We start from the raw sequence: 9,957 nt of genomic DNA, 5'->3' as shown, positions 1-9,957 counted from the left end.
TTCCAAAGTGCTGGGATTACAGGCATGAGCCACTGTACCTGGCCAAGGTTTTTTTTTTTTTTAAGTAAAATAAAACACTAAAGATAACATTGTCTCCCCTTCTTAGGATGCATCTAGCTAAACAGAGCAATTTAATGTAGGTGCAATGCCTGAAATGGCTGCCGGCCGAAATGGAGGGCTCAACACATTCCTTTAACTTTTACCAAGGACATAATTTGTGCTGGGCACTGGTCCAGGAGCTGGGGGCACAGCAGGAAGCAAAGCAAAGTTCCCACCTTTTGTGGTGTTGACAGTGGGGAGCAGATATGTGTTATCTAAACTTTCACTGTCTGAGAGGGATAAGCAAACTGGAGAAAGCAAAGCAGGCTGAAGGAAGTACCTGGGTATAAGTGAGGTGTGAGCTGTTTTAGGTGGGTGATCCAGGAGGGGTTCCCTGCGCAAGTGGCATTCAGGCAGAGGCTGAATGTAGTGAGGGAAGAAGTGGGGCAGATGTGCAGGGAACCTTTCCAGGAAGCAGGAACAGCCAGTGCAAAGGCCTTGAGGTGGAAACCTGATGAGATTCTAGGAATGGAAGAGATGTCAGTGTGGCTGGAACAGAGTAGGAGAGAAGAGAGTCATAGGGGATGAGTAAGTGGTAGCTACTTCTACTGCTGTAATAATGATTATACTATGTGATTTGTTGTTGCTGTTTTTGAGATGGAGTCTCACTTTGTCTCCCAGGCGGAGTGCAATGTCATGGTCTCGGCTCACTGCAACTTCCAACTCCTGGGTTCAAGCAATTCTCATGCCTGTTTCCTGAGTAGTTGGGATTACAGGCATGCCTGGCTTTTTTTTTTTTTTTTTTTTTTTTTAGATGGAGTTTCTTTCTTGTTACCCAGGCTGGAGTGCAACGGTGCGGTCTCGGCTCACTGCAACCTCTGCCTCCCAGGTTCAAGAGGTTCTCCTGCCTCAGCCTCCTGAGTAGCTGAGATTACAGGCATTCTCCACCATGCCTGGTGAATTTTTTTGCATTTTTAGTAGAGATGGGGTTTCACCATGCTGGCCAGACTGGTCTTGAACTCCTGACTTCAGGTGATCCACCTGCCTCAGCCTCCCAAAATTCTGGGATTACAGGCTTGAACCACTGCGCCTGGCCCTAATTTTTGTATTCTTAGTAGAGATGGGGTTTCGCCATGTTGGCTAGGCTGGTCTCGAACTCCTGATTTCAGGCAATCCACCTGCCTCAGCCTCCCAAAGTTCTGGGATTACAGGCGTGAGCCACCGCACCCGGCCCTAATTTTTGTATTGTTAGTAGAGATGGGGTTTCACCGTGTCTGCCAGATTGGTCTCTAACTCCTGACTTCAGGTGATCCACCCACCTTGGCCTCCCAAATTGCTGAAATTACAGGCGTGAGCTACCGCTTCCAGCCTATACTATGTGATTCTTACTAATTCATTGAAGCTGTAAGCTAATGATTTTAAGATAAGGTTAGAAAACAAAAAACAAAAAACTCCCAATGGTGAGCACAGTGGTTCATGCCTGTAATTTCAGCACTTTGGGAGGCGAAGGCACTTTGGGAGGATCGCTCGAGCTCACCTGAGCCACAAAGTAAGACCTTGTCTCCATAAAAAATAAACAAAATTACAGCCTGGACTACATAGTGAGACCTTGTCTCTACAAAAAACACAAAAATTAGCCAAGCATGGTGGTGCACACTTGTAGTCTCAGCTACTCAGGAGGTTGAGGTGGGAGGATCACTTGAGCCTCACGAGTTTGAGGCTGCAGTGAGCCAAAATTGAGCTACTGAACTCGAGCCTGGGCAAAAAAAGTGAGACTGAAAAAAAAAAAGAACTCCTAAATAATTTCCTAAGAAGTAGTATAGCCCAGTGGTTAAGAGTGTGGGAACTGGTCTCAGATTTTGAGAACTTAAATTCCGTCTACATATTGGCTGTGTCACCTCTAGCAGGTTACTTAATCTCTCTCTGTGCCCAAGCCCCTTATCTTGAAAGTAGAGATAGCAAGGATCACCCTCCCAGGGCTGGTGTACTGGGGAGGTAAAAGAATCCACCTAAAACGACTGAGCGTGGTGGCTCACGTCTGTAATACCAGTGCTTTGGGAGACCAAGGCAGGTGGATCACTTGAGATCAGGAGTTCAAGACCAGCCTGGCCACCATGGCAAAACCCTGTCTCTACTAAAAAATACAAAAAAAATTAGCTGGGTATGGTGGCATGCACCTGTAGTCCCAGCTACTCAGGAGGCTGAGGCACGAGAATTGCTTGAACCTGGGAGGCAGAGGTTGCAGTGAGCCAAGAGCACACCACTCCACTCCAGCCTGTGTGACAGAGCTAGACTCCATCTAAAACAAACAAAAAACAAAAAGAAGAATGCACCTAAGATGCTTGCCACAGTGCCTGGTACATAGTATATGCTCAATAAAAGCAATAGCTGCCAGTATTATCGTTGTTGCAACTCTGGACTTTCACCTCTTCCTGGAGTAGGAAGGAAGATGGAGGCCTGTCGTTGAGTCTGACGTCAGCAGTTATCATGCGTCAGCTGCTGAAGTGAGCCCTTCCCTGGCTGGGTCACCCTGGGCCAACAATGTTCTTCTTTCTGAGCCTCAGTTTTCTCAGCTGGAGAAGGAGATCCCTCTTGGGGCTGGTGTGAAAACTAAACTAGATAGGAGTGTACATGAGGTGCGGAAATAGAAAGTTGGGGTGTTGATCCAAGTAGGCTTTGAGACCCAGCTCAGCCACTTGCTTCTGGGTGACCCTGGGCAGATGGCTTCACTCCACTGATCCCTGACTTTCCCACCTATGAAATGGGTCTGGGGTGGGTGGGGGGCATCTCTTAGTGAAAAGAAAACTCAGGTTTGAGGGTCATGCGGAGCTGTGTGCTCTGCTGCTACCACTTCCTAGTTGGATGACCTCACTTCTTCACTTCTCTGAGCCACAATTTCACAATTTCCTTTTTTTTTTTTTTGGAGACAGGGTCCTAGGCTGGAGTGCAGAGGCATGATCATAGCTCACTGCTGCCTTGAACTCCTGGACTCAAGTGAAACTCTTACTTCAGCCTCCTAAGTAGTTGGGACCTCGGGGTGTGCACCACCATGCCTGGCTATTTTTTCATATTTCGTGTTTTTTGTAGAGATGGGGTCTTGGTCTGTTGCCCAGGCTGGTCTTGAACTGCCGAGTTCAAGTGATCCTCCTGCCTTGGCCTCCCAAAGTGGTGGGATTACAGGTATGAGCCACCATGCTCAACCAATTTCCTCTTTAGTTAATAAGAGGTATTTCAGAGCCCACTCATCCCTGCCCAAGGCTGCCCTCGCCTCCTGAAATCTGTCTTTTCCTGTGTCTGTCTTTGTCTTTTTCCGTCTCTCTGTTTTGTCCTTTTTCTTTTTCTCTGTCCCTCTTTATCTCTCTCAATGCCTATCTCTGTCTCTCCAACTCTATCACTTTGTCTCTCTGTACCTCAATCTCTGTATCTGTTTGTCTCTCCATGTCTTTCTATCTCTGCTTCTCCCTTTTCTGTCTTTCCCCATGGCTCTCTTTCTCTGTGTTGTTGTTTCTGTTTCTGTTTCTGATTCTTTCTCTCGGTCTCTCCCTGAAGTGACACACACACACCTGTAAGGTTTTGCTGACGTGTAAAGGGAAGGGAAATGCAGGGATCAGGACTTGGACACTCTCCAGAAACACTGCAGGGACGTTGGCTCCTTCCTCCTCATGACTCACCTGGGCCTCACCCAGCTCTTGCCTGCCTGCGGGGTCATGGGTGAGGCCCATGGGTTTCGGGGGCTTCCCCAGCCTGTGGAGAGGAGAATTTCAGGCAGAGACAGAGAGGGTGAGAGAGTTGGAGGCAAAGAGAAGGAGAGACAGAGAGAGCTGGGGATAGAGATGGAGGTGGGGAAAGGAGGAAGAGGGAGAGAGAAGAGACCCACAGACAGACTGGTTCAGGGGAAATCTGAGATAGGGGTGTGGGGGGAGAGAGAGACAGAAAACAGCAACCGAAGGACAAGGACAGGGAGAAAGAAAAGTGGGCAAGCAGGGAGAGAGAGAAGATAAGAGACTGACAGGAGTTAGAGAAAACAACACACAGTTGCCTTCAGAGAGCACAAAATAGACACAGTGATACAGGGACACTGTGTGTGTGTGTGTGTGTGCGCGCGCATGTGTGTGAGTGTACATGCATGCGTGTGTGTGCACATGTGTTCATCGAACATAGTGTATTTACATTAAACAAATTCTTGTCACTACGAATACCCCCCTCAGTTAGTGGTTTCTGGTTCACCATCCTCCGTGAAATCATTATCCCGCACAAGAGTGCTACTCTCTTGTGCGTAAGTGTGCGTGTGTGTGTGTGCATATGTGCATGTGTGTGTGCATGTGTGTGAATGTGAGTGTGTATGCATGCATGTGTGTGTGTGTGCATCTATTTGGGGCTCCTTCATCCTCTTGCCACCTGCCACGATGAAGTGACTGCCCTCTGGCCTGGCCACTGGGAGCGTCCTTCTCTGGTAGGGGAGCAGGGGTGGGGGATGGGGGATGGCTGTAGGGAAAGGGCCATCGCCCATAACCTCCCCTTTCTGGGACGCCTAACAGGCCACACTGATATGGCTTTCACATCCTGGCCTGGCCACCTCTTAGATGCAGGGAACCTCTCCACTCAGGGCCTCCCTAGGGAGTGGAAGAGCTGGTAAACCCTTGAGTCCAATAACCATCTTCCCCTGTTTTCCAGGCGGAGAAACGGAGGTCCAAAGGGAAGAATTTTATTTTTTTGAGATAAGGTCTTGCTTTATCGTCCATGCTGGAGTGCAGTAGTGAGATCTCAGCTCACTGCAACCTCTGCCTCCTGGGCTCAAGCCATCCTCCCACCTCAGCCTCCCAAGCAGGTGGAACAATAGACGTGCACTACCACGCCTGGCTAATTTTTGTATTTTTTGTAGAGCCGATATTTCACCATGTTGTCCAGGCTGGTCTTGAACTCCTGAGCTCAAGCGATCTGCCCACCTCAACCTCCCAAAGTGCTGGGATTACAGGCATGAGCCACGGCGCCCGGCCTAAAACAGCAAACTTTAAATGAGTTTCTCCCCATCTCAAGTTTATTGTGTTTGTGTTACAGTGGGTACTGTTCTGAGAGTATTATCTATATTATTGGTGAATCTGTAAATATCCTATTTCGTACACACATACACACACATACACGGAAACTGAGGATTAGAGACGTGTGGTGGGCTGAAAAATGGTCCCCCAAAATATGCAGGTCCTCAGCCCTGGAGCCTATGGGTGTTACCTTATAGGAAATAAGGGTCTTTGCAGGTATTATTAAGTTAAGGAACTTAATCAGGAACATTTTCCTAATTATCCAGTTGGGCCCTAAGTGTAATCAGAAGTGCCCCTAGAAGGAGGGACAGGGACATTTGACTATAGACAGGAGAGAAGTAAGTTATGGGAGAGAAGCAGAGGAAAAACAGGGTGGGAGAGAGAAGGTATTTGCTGCAAGCTTTGATGATGGAGAAAGGGCCAAGAACCAAGAAATGTAAGAAATACAGCTCCTGCTGGAAAACGACAAGGAAATCACTCACCCCGAACATCTCTTGACCAGAGCACTGCTCTGCTGACACCTTGATTTTGATTACGAGACACATTTTGTACTTCTGACCTCCAGTCTGTAAGAGAATAAATTTCTGTCATTTTAAGCCACTAGACCTACGCTAATTTGTTACAGCAAAATAGGACACCAATGTAAGAGGTTAACTCACTTGCCTAAATTGAGCTGTTTTTTTAATTTTTTGAGACAGGGTCTTGCCCTGTTGCCTAGGCTGGAGTGCAGTGGCGAGATCATAGCTGACTGCGGCCTCCAGCTCCTGGTCTCAAGCGATCCTCCTGCCTCAGCCTCCTGAGTAACTGGAACTACAGGCCCAAGTGACCAAGCCTGGCTGATTTTAGAGAACTTTTTTGTTTGTTTGTTTGAGACGGATTCTGGCTCTTCTGCCCAGGCTGCAGCGCAGTGGCGTGATCTTGGCTCACTGCAACCTCCACATCCCAGGTTCAAGTGATTCTCCTGCCTCAGCCTCCTTAGTAGCTAGGATTACAGGCACCTGTCACAATGCCCGGCTAATTATTGTATTTTAGTAGAGACAGGGTTTCACCATGTTGGCCAGGCTGGTCTTGAACTCCTGACCTCTGTTGATCCACCCACCTTGGCCTCCCAAAGTGCTGGGATTACAAGTGAGAACCATCATGCCCAGCCCCCTGGCTGATTTAAATCTTTTTTTTTTTTTTTTTGAGATGGAGTCTAGCTCTGTCGCCCAGGCTGGAGTGCAGTGGCCGGATCTCAGCTCACTGCAAGCTCTGCCCCCGGGGTTTATGCCATCCTTCTGCCTCAGCCTCCCGAGTAGCTGGGACTACAGGCTCCCGCCACCTCGACTGGCTCGTTTTTTGTATTTTTTAGTAGAGACGGGGTTTCACTATGTTAGCCAGGATGGTCTCGATCTCCTGACCTCGTGATCTGCCCGTCTCAGCCTCCCAAAGTGCTGGGATTACAGGCTTCAGCCACCGCGCCCGGGCTTTTTTTTTTTTTTTTTTTAAATAGAGACAGGGAGTCTCACTATGCTGCCCAGGCTGGTCTTGAACTCGTGACCTCCATCAATCCTCCAGTGTTGGCTTCCCAAAGTGTTGGAATTAATAGGCTTAAGCTACCACATCTGGCTTCTAAACTGACTTGTTAGGCCAGGTGTGGTGCCTATTGTTTGTAAGCCCAGAACTTTGGGAGGCCAAGGCGGAGGGATCACTTGAGGTCAGGATTTCAGGATCAGCCTGGCCAACATGGTGAAACCCCATCTCTACTTAAAAAAATAAATGAAAATTAGCCCGGTATGGTGGCTGGTGCCTGTAATCCCAGCTACTTGGGAGGCTGAGACATGAGAATCACTTGAACCCGGGAGATGAAGGCTGCAGTGAGCCAAGAACCCACCACTGCACTCCAGCCTAGATAACAGGGTGAGACTCTGTCTCAAAAATAAATAAATAAATAAAATAAGATAAACTGACTTGTTAAGTGTAGTGTCAGGATTTGAATCCCTGCAGTCTGGCTCTACTTCCTACATGTACACCCACCATGCTGAGAGGTGCTGCCCTGAAGTGGCGGAGGCAAAGACTAGGAGCTATTAATAGAAGTTTCATCCCGTTCTCTCCCACCTCACCCCTGCCTCTTTCCAACTCATCCTTCAGCAGCCTTCTTTGCTATGCCTCTCTCTGGCTTCATGGGATTAGGGGTGACTTGGAGAGAAGAGGGGACCAGAGGAATAATATTCGCTTAGTTTGTATAAAGAAAAAAGCTTTCCTTGCCTCTAGCACCTTGCAGCTCTTTTATTCCACTGCCTAGATGCAATAGCAGAAATAATCTTTGCAATTCAAGGCCTAATATTCTGAATATATAAGGAGCTCCTGTTATGGGTTGAAATGCTTCCTCTCCACACCAGAAAAAGATAGGTGGAAGTCCTATACTCCAGTACTCAGAATGTGACCTTATTTGGAAATAGGGATGTTGCAGATATAATTAGTTAAGATGCAGTCATAGTGGAGTAGGTTGGGCCACAAATCACTATGACTGGTGTCCTTATGAGAATGTGGCCCTAGGGTGTGGTGGCGTGGTGTGGTGGCTCATGCCTATAATCCCAGCACTTTGGGAGGCTGAGGTGGGTGCATCACCTGAGGTCAGGAGTTTGAGACCAGCCTGGCCAGTATGATGAAATCCCATCTCTACTAAAAATACAAAAATTAGCCAGGTGTGGTGGCGTGCACCTGTAGTCCCAGCTACTTGGGAGGCTGAGGCAGGAGAATCGCTAGAATCCATCAGGCAGAGGCTGCAGTGAGCGGAGATTGTGCCACAGCACTACAGCCTGGGCAACAGAGTGAGACTCCGTCTCAAAAACAAAACAAAACAAAACAAAAAACAAACAGAAAAAAAGAAGGTAGCCCTGTGACAACAGACAGACACAGGAATAATGCCATGTAAACACAAAGGAAGAGACTGGAGCTAGGCAGCTGCAAGCCAAGGACCGCCTAAGATTGCCAGAAAGTCACTGCTGCTGGGAAGAGCAAGGAAGGATTCCTCTATGGGTTTATGGCCCTGCTGACACCTTGATCTTGGACTTCTGGACTCCAGACTGTGAGACAATACATTTGTCGTTCTGACCCACCTAGTCTGTAGTACTTAGTTACAGCAGCCATAGGAGGCTAACAGAGCTTCTATGAACCACTTGAACTGAGCACAGGGGCTCACGCCTGGAATCCCAGCACTTTGGGAGGCCAAGATGGGTGGATTGCCTGAGCTCGCAGTTCGAGACCAGCCTGTGCAACACCGTGAAACCCTATCTCTACTAAAATACAAAAAATTGGCCAGGCGCGGTGGCTCAAGCCTGTAATCCCAGCACTTTGGGAGGCCGAGACGGGCGGATCACGAGGTCAGGAGATCGAGACCATCCTGGCTAACACGGTGAAACCCTGTCTCTACTAAAAAATACAAAAAAAACTAGCCGGGCAAGGTGGCGGGAGCCTGTAGTCCCAGCTACTCCGGAGGCTGAGGCAGGAGAATAGCGTGAACCCGGGAGGCGGAGCTTGCAGTGAGCTGAGATCTGGCCACTGCACTCCAGCCTGGGCGACAGAGCAAGACTCCGTCTCAAAAAAAAAAAAAAAAAAAAAAAATCAGCTGGGTGTGGTGGCGTGGGCCTGTTGTCCAAGCTACTTGGGAGGCTGAGGCAAGAGAACTGCTTGAACCCAGGAGGCGGAGGTAGCAGTGAGCCAAGATCGTACCACTGCACTCCATCCTGGGGGACAGAGCAAGACACCGTCCCAAAATAATAATAATAATAATAAAGGACAGGAAAAGAAGCACAAATGACCCCTATAAAAATGACACTAGCCGGGCACAGTGGCTTACACCTCTAATCCCAGCACTTTGGGAGGCGGAGGAGGCAGGGGGATTGCTTGAGCCCAGGAGTTCCAGATGAGCCTGGGCAACGAAGGGAGGCTTTGTCTCTACAAAACAAAAAAAGGTTAGCCAGGTATGGTAGGACATGCCTATCTTCCCAGCTACTCAGGAGGTTCAGGCAGGTGGATTTCTTGAGCCCAGGAGTTCAAGACTGCAATGTGCTATGATCGTGCCACTGCACTCCAGCGTGGGAGACAGAGTGAGACTATGCTCTAAAAAAAATTAGTCAATAAGAGAGACCCCAGAGATCTGTTTTGTCCCTTCTAACAGATAAGGATGCAGCAAGAAAATGCCTTCCATGAACCAGAGAGCGGGATCTTGCCAGACACCGAATCTGCTGGTGCCTTGACCTTGGATTTCCCAGCCTCCAGCACTGTGAGAAATAAATGTCTACTGTTTGTAGGCATTCAGTTTGACAGATGGTCTTATTCATACATCTAGACTCTCAACTGCGATGTTTGGGGTGCTGGGAGTCTCTCTCCTCAAGGTTTCTCACCCTGCAAAAGGTAAGCCTGGGCTACTTCATCCAGTGTCAAAAGAGTTCTCAGCAGCAAGAAAGTGAGAACAGCAGTGGCAAGTTCTTTTTGTTTAAATTTTTAAACCTAATTATTAATTTTCTTTATTTTTTGGTTGTTTTTTTGAGACAGGATCTCTCTCTAATGTCACCCAGGCTGGAGTGTAGTGGTGAGATGTCGGCTCACTGCAACCTCTATCCCCTGGGCTCAAGCAATTCTCCCACCTCAGCCTCCGGAATAGCTGCGACTACAGGTGCGCACCACTATGTCTGGCTATTTGTTTGTATTTTCAGTAGAGACGGGGTCTTGCCATGTTGCCCAGGCTGATCTTGACCTCCTGAGCTCAAGCAATTCACCCGCCTTGGCTCCCAAAGTGCTGGGATTACAGGGGTGAGCCACTGCACCCGGCCTAATTATTAATTATTATTATCATTATTATTTTTGGACACAGTCTTGCTCTGTGGCCCAGACT

The sequence above is a fragment of the Trachypithecus francoisi genome, unplaced genomic scaffold (genome assembly GCF_009764315.1).
Source record: "Trachypithecus francoisi isolate TF-2019V2 unplaced genomic scaffold, Tfra_2.0 Lachesis_group12, whole genome shotgun sequence".
Taxonomy (NCBI): Eukaryota; Metazoa; Chordata; class Mammalia; order Primates; family Cercopithecidae; genus Trachypithecus; species Trachypithecus francoisi.
The sequence above is the reverse complement of the archived record's forward strand: the minus strand, read 5'-3'. Positions refer to the sequence as shown.